Source organism: Physeter macrocephalus, chromosome 20 (genome assembly GCF_002837175.3).
Source record: "Physeter macrocephalus isolate SW-GA chromosome 20, ASM283717v5, whole genome shotgun sequence".
Classification (NCBI taxonomy): domain Eukaryota; kingdom Metazoa; phylum Chordata; class Mammalia; order Artiodactyla; family Physeteridae; genus Physeter; species Physeter macrocephalus.
The window spans coordinates 13596582-13606082 of record NC_041233.1 but is presented as its reverse complement, the minus strand read 5'-3'; the positions used below and the strand labels follow the sequence as shown (position 1 = coordinate 13606082).

The window sequence follows — 9501 nt, the reverse complement described above, 5'->3', positions numbered from 1 at the left end:
TGCACAGGCTCAGCGGCCATGGCTCACGGGCCCAGCCGCTCCACGGCATGTGGGATCTTCCCGGACCGGGGCACGAACCCGCGTCCCCTGCATCGGCAGGCGGACTCTCAACCACTGCGCCACCAGGGAAGCCCATGACAAACATTTTTAAGCTATGGGAGAAACACAATATTTAAGGCGTAATTCTCACTTGTCAATGAAAAATCTCCATTGCTGGAGATTTGTGCTGGAGGCACATCTTCTGCCTGGCCTACAGTCTGGAATTCCCAGGACCAGAAATCAGCTAAAGTTCTTTCCAATTTCTCATCAGGACTTTTTTTCAAAGGCCTTTGAGGTCTAGGTGGGTACCACAGAGGCCAGAAGAAGACCAAGTAAGGCAAATATGATCACCTTCATCAGGGCCTATGCATCATCCTTCATTTAGTCAGTTTCCATCACTTCTCCCTATTGCCTCTGTTAGGCCAAGTGTTTTCTTCTCTGGGTGTCTAATGGTTTTGTGACTCGTCTCATCAACTACATTGTAAACCTAAACAGGTCTGGGAACATAGGGTGTTTCTTCTTTCTTCTGTCCCCACCATGGTCTGGTGGAATGAGAACTAGACTTGAGATCCAAACCTACAAGTCTTCTACCCAACTAGCTAGATGGCCTTAGACAAGACACTTAACCTCTGTGATCCTCAGTTTCCTTATCCAGTCAATAAGAATAGTACTACCTCACTCAACGGGCTGTTCAAAAGAGCAAAGAAGACTTTTGCAAACTGTGGTACTGTATACAAATGTAAGGAATTACTACTATAATTAAAGTAGAGAATAAATACGTGTTGAAACACCTTGAACTGAATAGAGAGGTGATGCAATTCTTTATACTAGGCAAAAAATCAATATGTGCCTCTACTTAAGACTCCTGTTAAAAATAACACATATATAGAATATATATATACATAGAAAAAAATTTAAATATACATATATATATAGAGAGAGCAAGCTAATCCATACATCAACACATCACATTATTGTCACCAATGAATTGGAAATATCAAACGCTTGTGATTTTATGGTAAATAAACAAGCATTGATTAATATGTTTCCATTTTACAGTTTAAAATATATGTTAATTGTATATGTGTTTTATTGGGACATGCAATATACCCATTATAAAATATTGTATCCTAAATACCATAATGGTTATCACTGGAATATTTCTGCTAGGAGAATTACTCTTAAATTTTATTTTCTTCTTTGTGCTTTTCTCTATTTTCCAAATTTTCTTTAATAAACACATCACACAACTTTTTTTCTGATTCTGAAGTATTTAAAAAGAAAAAAAAAATCACCCTTTTATACCTGACTTACATCTGTCTTGGACTGGTGGGTGACCACAGACTTTTGAAAGAAAATTTACAAACGATAAGATAAGGAGGAGGGCTTCCCTGGTGGCGCAGTGGTTGAGAGTCCGCCTGCCGATGCAGGGGACGCGGGTTCGTGCCCCAGTCCGGGAAGATCCCACATGCCGCGGAGCTGCTGGGCCCATGATCCATGGCCGCTGAGCCTGCGCGTCCGGAACCTGTGCTCCGTGACGGGAGAGGCCACAGCAGTGAGAGGCCCGCGTACCGCAAAAAAAGAAAGATAAGGAGGGAATTCCCTGGCGGTCCAGTGGTTAGGACACCAGGACTAATCTGTCTGTATATGCTATTTTGGGGTAAAAACAGAGAGGTATAACAATATACATTCATATTTACTTGCATAAAGAAAATATCAGGGCGGAATGAGAGGTGGGAACCCAGATGATGAGGACAAGAAAGAACCAGGACTTTGTGTACTTTTCGTTATACTGTTTGAATTTTTAAAATATCATGTGCAAGTAATAACTAGCCTAAAATGCACATGTTATAAGAGCTCCTGACCTTTGTTCTGGGGAGTCAGGCCTCATAGTGGGTCTGTGCTACAGGCTGCTGTCACCAGCGGAGAGATGGATGTGCGGGCCTGGGCGGCGTGGAGGCGCCAGGCTGGTCCTGGGCTCGCTCTCCTCAGCCTGCTGTGTAGTCGTGCTTAGGATTTCTCTGCTTCCTGTGGCAGCGCGAGGCCCCGGCTGCACACCGCCTACGTTCTCTGCTCCAACCCAGCATGGCTCTTGGTTACCAGGTGGACACATTGAACATAGCTGGCTATGTTTCAGGGACTCACCCTGTTCAATACACTTTCCAAGCCAGGCTCAGTACAAATTAAAAAATAAACAAAAAAAAAAAAAACACGTTCCCTTTACAGGCTTGCGTTCAGCTGAGTCTGAGATACAATTGGGCTAGAAAAGCCTGGGAGGTGTCCCCAGGGCAGCCAGGCCACCTCCATGCTCCCGGGTAGGAAGGATCTGCAGCAAACAGAGCCTCAGACTTCCTCTCGGGGGTCCATGCACTCTAATGGGAAACGCTGACTAGGCTTCCTGACTAGCCAACTGCAAGCGGCGTTCTGCACATGCTCTGTCGAGGGGATGTGGGTTGCAGAATTTTGTCAATACCGGTAGGCTGGTCACATCTGGTGGCCCTCATCTGATCCCCAGTGTTCCGTGAAACTCAGGGAAACATGAAAACTTTGTGAAAACTACATTAAAATTAGAAACGTCTGTCCGTGAGAACATACTACTGAAAAAAAATGGCAAGACAAGGAATGGGAGAAGGTATTTACCACACGTATAACCAACAAAGAATTAGTATGTAGAACATAGGTAACTCCTATAAATCAGTAAGAACCAAACAATCAAAAAATAGGCAAACAAGCAGTACGCTCCGTGGCCCCATGGATCTCTGTTGCTGCAACAGCGTTTGGAGGCCACAAACCCAGGGACGCCCCTCGCTCCAGCCTCCGAATACCCTCCCACGTTTTTCCCAGCCGCAACCCTCAGAATCAGCAGTTCAGGATCCTCGGCCTCGGGACCAGCCAACACCCTTTTTTGAGCTTAACTCCTTATTACCAACCAACCGTGAGCTCCCAAATTGGTCAGAATGATTCCACCGAGGTGGAGGCCATTGTCCACCGCCTGGTAACCTGCATCTGCGGACCTCCTACACCTACCTCTCTCAGGGCTTGTATTTCCACCGCAAGGATGTGGCTCTGGAGGGCATGGGCCACTTTTTCCGCAAATCGGCCAACGAGAAGCGGGAAGGCTCCCAGTGTCTCTTGAAAATGCAAAACCAGCGCAGTGGCGGCGCCCTCTTCCAGACATGCAGAAGGCGCCCCAAGATGAGTGGGGTAAAACCCAGGACGCTATGGAAGCCGCCATGCTCATGGAGAAGAGCCTGAGCCAGGCCATTTTGGACCTGCATGCCCTGGCTTCTGCCTGCGCAGACTCCCACCTGTGTGACCTCCAGGAGAGCCCGCGTCCTAGATGAGCAGGTGAAACTCATCAAGAACATGGGCGAACACCTGACCAACCACCGCAGGCTGGCTGGTGCCAGGCTGGGCTGGGCGATTATCTCTTCGAAAGGCTCACCCTCAAGTACCACTAGGAGCCGACCAAAGGCCAGCGACCTTTGAGGGGCCCTCTGGTGTCAGGGCTTCTACCTGAAGCCCTTCTCTGCAGCCAGTAGGCAGCTTTTTAACTACCCTGGAGCCCTCTCCCAAGCCTTGGAACAAGTGGAAACAATAAAGCTTTTTTGCAGAAAAAAAAAAACAGGCAAACAATTTTATACCTCTTAGGTAGTTAGAGGTGGAATGGCTCGGTCATACTTTGTGGTATATTTCCCTTTTTAAGGAACCAACAAATTTTTCTGAAAAATGGTTGCTAGTATGCAGAAATGCAATATATTTTTCATACTGATCTTATATTCTGTAGTCTTATAAAACTCATTTATTAGTTCTAGCTTTTTCTGTAGATTCCATAGGATTATCTATGTTGATGATCATGTTGTATGCAAATAAAGTTTTATTTCTAAAAGGCAAGCAAGCAATTTACCAAAGGAAAACCTGGATGGTCAATAATATATAGAAAGACCCTCAGTCTCAAGGAAAGAAAACTAAAACTTCAGTGAAATATTGTTTAATTAGATTAGCAAAATTGTAAAAGTCGACAATCTTTTTAATTAATTAATTTATTTATGGCTGCGTTGGGTCTTCATTGCTGCACGCGGACTTTCTCTAGTTGCGGTGCGCAGGCTTCTCATTGCCGGTGGCTTGTTTCAGAGCACGGCTCTAGGCGCGTGGGCTTCCGTAGTTGTGGCACAAGGGCTCAGTAGTTGTGGCTCGCGGGCTCTAGAGCGCAGGATTCAGTAGTTGTGGCGCATGGGCTTAGTTGCTCTGTGGCATGTGGGATCTTCCCGGACCAGGGCTCGAACCTGTGTCCCCAGCATTGGCAGGAGGATTCTTAACCACTGCGTCACCAGGGAAGCCCTGACAATTCTTAATATTGCTTATTAAAACAATGGGAACACATACACTGTGGCTAGAAGCGTAAGTAGGTGTACCCACTTTGGAGAGCAACTTGGAGTTGAAGATATGCACAACCTATATATTAGGATGTAACTGGAAAAGAAAATCCATTCCAGGTCTTGAAGCAGAAGGAATTTAATCAAAGGAATTGGTGACCTGTGGACTGAAAGAGCTGAGAAGTCAAACAGCAAACAGTGAGGCGACCAGGGACCAGCCATTTCAGGAACTCACTCCCATCTCAGTCTATTGAGACAAAAGACTGAGGCTACAGAAGACCAGGAGTTAGTTGGGGTCTCTGGGCAGAAGCTAGAACCAGGGTGGACCTGTGGGATGGGAGCCGGAGGTGCAGAAACGACATCATCTGAGCAAGAGGCAGATACGCACTCTGACTTCTCTCTCCGGCCAGCGCCTCCCATTGGCTAAGCCCAGAAGCAAGCCAGGGGACACGGGAATCTGGGAGATGCAACCTATGGGGGTCAGGTCCCTGAGATACAGAACAGAGCAGGGGAAGGACACGGAATGGGTCTGTACCCCCCTACAAAAAAAGCCCTTGCACACGAACAGATGGAGACATATATAATAAAACTTACAGCAGCGCTGTTCATAACAGCAAAACAGGAGAAACAAGTGTCTATTAATAGGAGAAGAGATGAATAAATTATAGTAGAGTCATACAATGGAATGCTGTAGTAAAAGCAAATGAACTATAGCTACATTTATCAACATGGATGAATCTAACAAAGCCAAACAAAATAAATAAATGTCAGAATCTTTAATATTTATATAAAGCATAAAAGCATGCAATATGATGATGATGATGATGAAGATAGATAGATATGTTGTAAAAGTATAAAGAAAAGTTGAAAAAGTGTAAGGAAATACATCTTTTTGAAAAAAAAAGGGAGATGTGGACAGAAAAGAGATATGCTTCGGGTTTCAAATGTAATAATAATGACACGGGGTAATGGGTACACGGGGCCGCTGTATATTGCTATTGACAGTTACCTTAACTTTACAAAGGGGCCTGGAGGAGTGTGAGTCTGAGTGGCTGTTCTAAATGGCAGGAAGAGACTCCATTATCTTTGATTGGAGGCAGAGCTTGATGCCATTTGGCGAATGCAGACTGGCCCGAGAAACCCCTTGCAGCTCTCTCTCCCTTGAACCCAATCCGATTAGGCAAACAACCCTTGACACTGCGAGCTCTAGCCATGCGGTTTGGTCCCATCCCAGGGGCATCCTCCTGACTGTCCTGCGGATATCGTGGGTAGGAGCTAACGCTCCCGGTAAGTCTTCAGTGTTAGCTTCTCAGGCCCCTCCGGCGGGCACTGGTTCTGTGTCTCACCATGGCAGGAAACACGTTTCAGAGCTCTTCAAGGGTCCCTGTGAACCGCTCCTCGCCACTAGACTTAGGTTAGTTAGACGGTAGCATTCCCAAGCGTAGCCCAGCTCTCCAAAGATCACCATCCCCCAAATCTCTCTTCTCTACTCTAAGCTTTTTCACTTTGCTTTTTTTTTTTGGCTAAAGGATCTAAGCAGGGTCAGCTTCACAGGCATGTGACCTGTGCAGTCACACGGGCCTCCACGCTTGGAAGGGCCTCGGGCCTGGCTTAACACTCTGTTGTTGCTGTCTGGAATTTAATACTTTCACTTTGCACTGGGCCCTGGAAATGGTGTAGCTTTATCCTGGGCCTGACTTGTAGGACCGGTTCTTAGAGCCATTTCCTTGTAAATCTGCATATCAGGTATGGAATTCTGATAACTACTCTGACAACTACCTTACTGGTGGAAGTCAAAAGAGACAGGAACATCCCTTTACATTTATTTACTTGCTTATAATCTGTCTTCCCAACAAGGGGTTGTAAAGTCCACGAAGACGAGTTGAACGCTGTCCTGACGACCTAGTTATTTGGCTCATAAAACGTTTTCAATAAATACTCATTGGAAGAACAAACATTTACAGAATCATTAAACCCATGCTTGTCCCAGAATTGTTTCCTAACAATAGTTTATATGAAAATCATATACCGGATTTTAGACAGAGGATATATTCTTGAAGAATGTGCATAACTCAATACTGATTTTCCCACAGAAGTTAATGGGAGATGCTTCCTCAAAATCCACAACTATTGTACATTTTTGCTTTCATGCTGCTTTTTATTCTCTCAAGATTACCACTAACATTTTACAGGGTCCTTGCTCTAAAATGTGCCATGGGAAGTTTGTTTGGCCTTCATGACATTAAAGCCAATCTGAAGTTATTCCAAAATGCCAAATTTTCAGCCTATTTTTCAGCCCTAGCATTGTCACCCCCATTTAATGAGTGCTCAGGTGAGATTGCCTCAGAAGATAAAAATATTTCAAATTATAAAACAGTCGATGTGAAAATAAGGAGAGTCAGGACTCCCCTGGCGGTCCAGTGGTTAAGACTCTGCGCTTCCAAGGCAGGGGGCACGGGTTTGATCCCTGGTCGGGGAACTAGGATCCCACATGCCCAGTGGGGTGGCCAAAAAAAGAAAAAAGAAAAAAGAAAAGGAAGTAAGATTTATCACCACAGGCACCTGCAGGAGCTCTAATTCAGGGAAGCCACAGCCTGGCTGACCCAATGCTGACAAAGGGCTGCAGGTATGTTTTCCCTGTCAAAGTGCCAGTTGGCAATGGCATACACCAGTTTTACAGTTCTCTTGGCTTGCCAACCTTCAAATGAACTTTCAAAAACTGGTGGTATTTCCATTATTTCAGATTCTGTACGTGATCTCACACATACACTTATACTGACATTTGCATAATTAAATTCACACAAATGCCACCATACTGTGTGTCACTAGGTCACCTGTGTTTCAATGTGTCCATAAACACACTACTTTACGCTAAACAGAAGAACTAGTGGATGGTGAAGCAGCAAAGCAGCAGCGGCTCTGCAGCACCAGATGACCTGAAGTGGTTTTGGCAGCAAAATCAAACACAGGGATACTTCTTAAATGCAATTTGCTCCACATGGCAAATGAGGGAAGAAGTGAAATATCTGACTAATACCTAATATTCAATTCCTAGACAAAACATTTCAGTGCAAATAGGGAAGTGCTTTATTTACTCTGATCCAAGTCAAAGGTAGCTGGATAATTAGTTTTCTTTAAACAACATTCAGCTTTGCTGACATCTCATTTTCCAAAAGCAGCTGTTAGCCAAATATAGTATTGTTTATTCACTCCCTGGAAGGCTGTTTTTAAAAAGAGCTTCTTCTGGTAAAAATATTGCATCACATAATTGGAGATAACAGGAAAAGTAGGAGTTGATGTTTGTATTTAAATAAACATCTGCTCAGAAGTCCAGTTTTCTGTTTGTGAATAACTGTTTTATTTTGTGCCATCAGGCACACTGAATGATTTGCTGTTTATTCCTTTCTTTTTCAGCCATGCTAGGAAATATTCCAAACATGGTAACACATGAAATAGTTCTCTTGAAAAGGGACAAAAGAGATAAAGCTGAGTTCTTTGCCTTTTTCCTTTATTATACATACGCCAGCTATTCCAGTGCCAGAGACCACATGAATATGTAATATTAACATCACAATGTTTATTACATGATACATACTTAAACTGCAGTTGGACAGTTTCCTTTTTCGGTTTTGTTTTTTTTTTGGTGACTATTTAAAAATACCTGTAACATCTGAGTTAAACCCCCGATTACCCTCTGAAGGGAAGTAAAGAATGAAAATCACTATTGCTCTTGCAAAGAACACGCTCAGTACCTCTCAATTACAATGTGCTTGGCTTGTATGTGCTACTTGCATTGTTGGCTATTTCACTTTTAATTTCTAGCAACTGAAAATCTATGCAATGTTCTCTGATCTGACTTCTATTTTCTCCTCACTGATTACTTGGGTTCTCTCCTCTCTGCACATTTTATCCTTAAAATACGTAATTTCTTTCTTGAAGCCATTATTGACTCCCAGCTTCACTGTCAGAGGCAATCTAAAACAGAGTAGAAGTCTATTTAAATTGGAAGTCAGAAGAAAACCTAGGTTCTGTTTCTCACTCTGTTGCTGAAATCTGTAGGTTCCTCCTTGGGAAAATAAGGATTGAACCGAACACTGTCCAAGATCCCATTCAATTCTAAAATTTTATTTCACTAACTTGGAAATGAGATTTGTTGCAAGTGGGCGGGTCACAGAGTGAATGCCAAATTTGGGGGAAGGGAGGTGAGATGTTGGCTCTTTAAGGTTATCCAAGCTGCTAGAACCTTCTGTTGGCATGGGTAACTAAGAGCTCTGAACATATAAGTAACATTGCATTTGTCATCCAGTCCGTGTGGCTTCAGATTGATGCTGACTGGTCTAAAATGTTTTGTGCTCACCGGGGAAATTGCAATCTTTTTATGTTCTGAACCATTTTCCATTAGTGCCTATGCATGAGAAGTAATTCAAACAAGAAGCCAAAAAGCATTTCTAAAACTATGTTCAAATTCTAGCAAGAAGATTTAAGATGGAGCAAATGTTCTGCTTCCCACTTGGATCTTTGAAGCAGTGAATGCAGTTCATGAAGAATAGATTTGTATTTTCTTGCACATAAATATGTCTGTCATGATACCAGAACCATTGAGACAAATGGCTATGGTCGGTTGGGAAATGTATCTTTTCTGTCCATATTATAAAGTGTGTTTTATGGTATAATTATTCTTGTGGTTTTATAGTTAAGGGCGTTTTTATAGTATAGGAAGCTTGTGTCTATTGAAATAGCATAGGCCACTTAATTATTACAAAGTTCTTTACAAATACAAAAAACTACTAATACTCATTAGGAAACAAATTCTCCCCAAACATTCTGCTTTTGTTTTTGCATTATTTCCTTAACAGAAAAGTATAGCATGGTTTTGAATCCTATCTCAAGGAAAGGCATGACTGCCCATAGAAATAAATGCTGCAGATTTCTACTCCTGACTGGTAAAGAGTAGCTACACGTATGTAAGCATTCCTCAAGGTTGTAGGTTCTTTGAAAGGTCAATAGGAATACATCTATATTAGTACCATTCTACACAACCAATACTAGAAGCTGCACTGAAAACAACGATTATGAGAAATAAAGT

General features: G+C 43.1%; 1 pseudogene; it reads left to right on the top strand.

Moving 5' to 3' along the window:
• The window catches only part of LOC102987602 (ferritin light chain-like), a 4837-nt pseudogene extending 1337 nt beyond the window's left edge, over positions 1-3500 (top strand).
• Positions 3501-9501: the final 6001 nt, after the last annotated feature.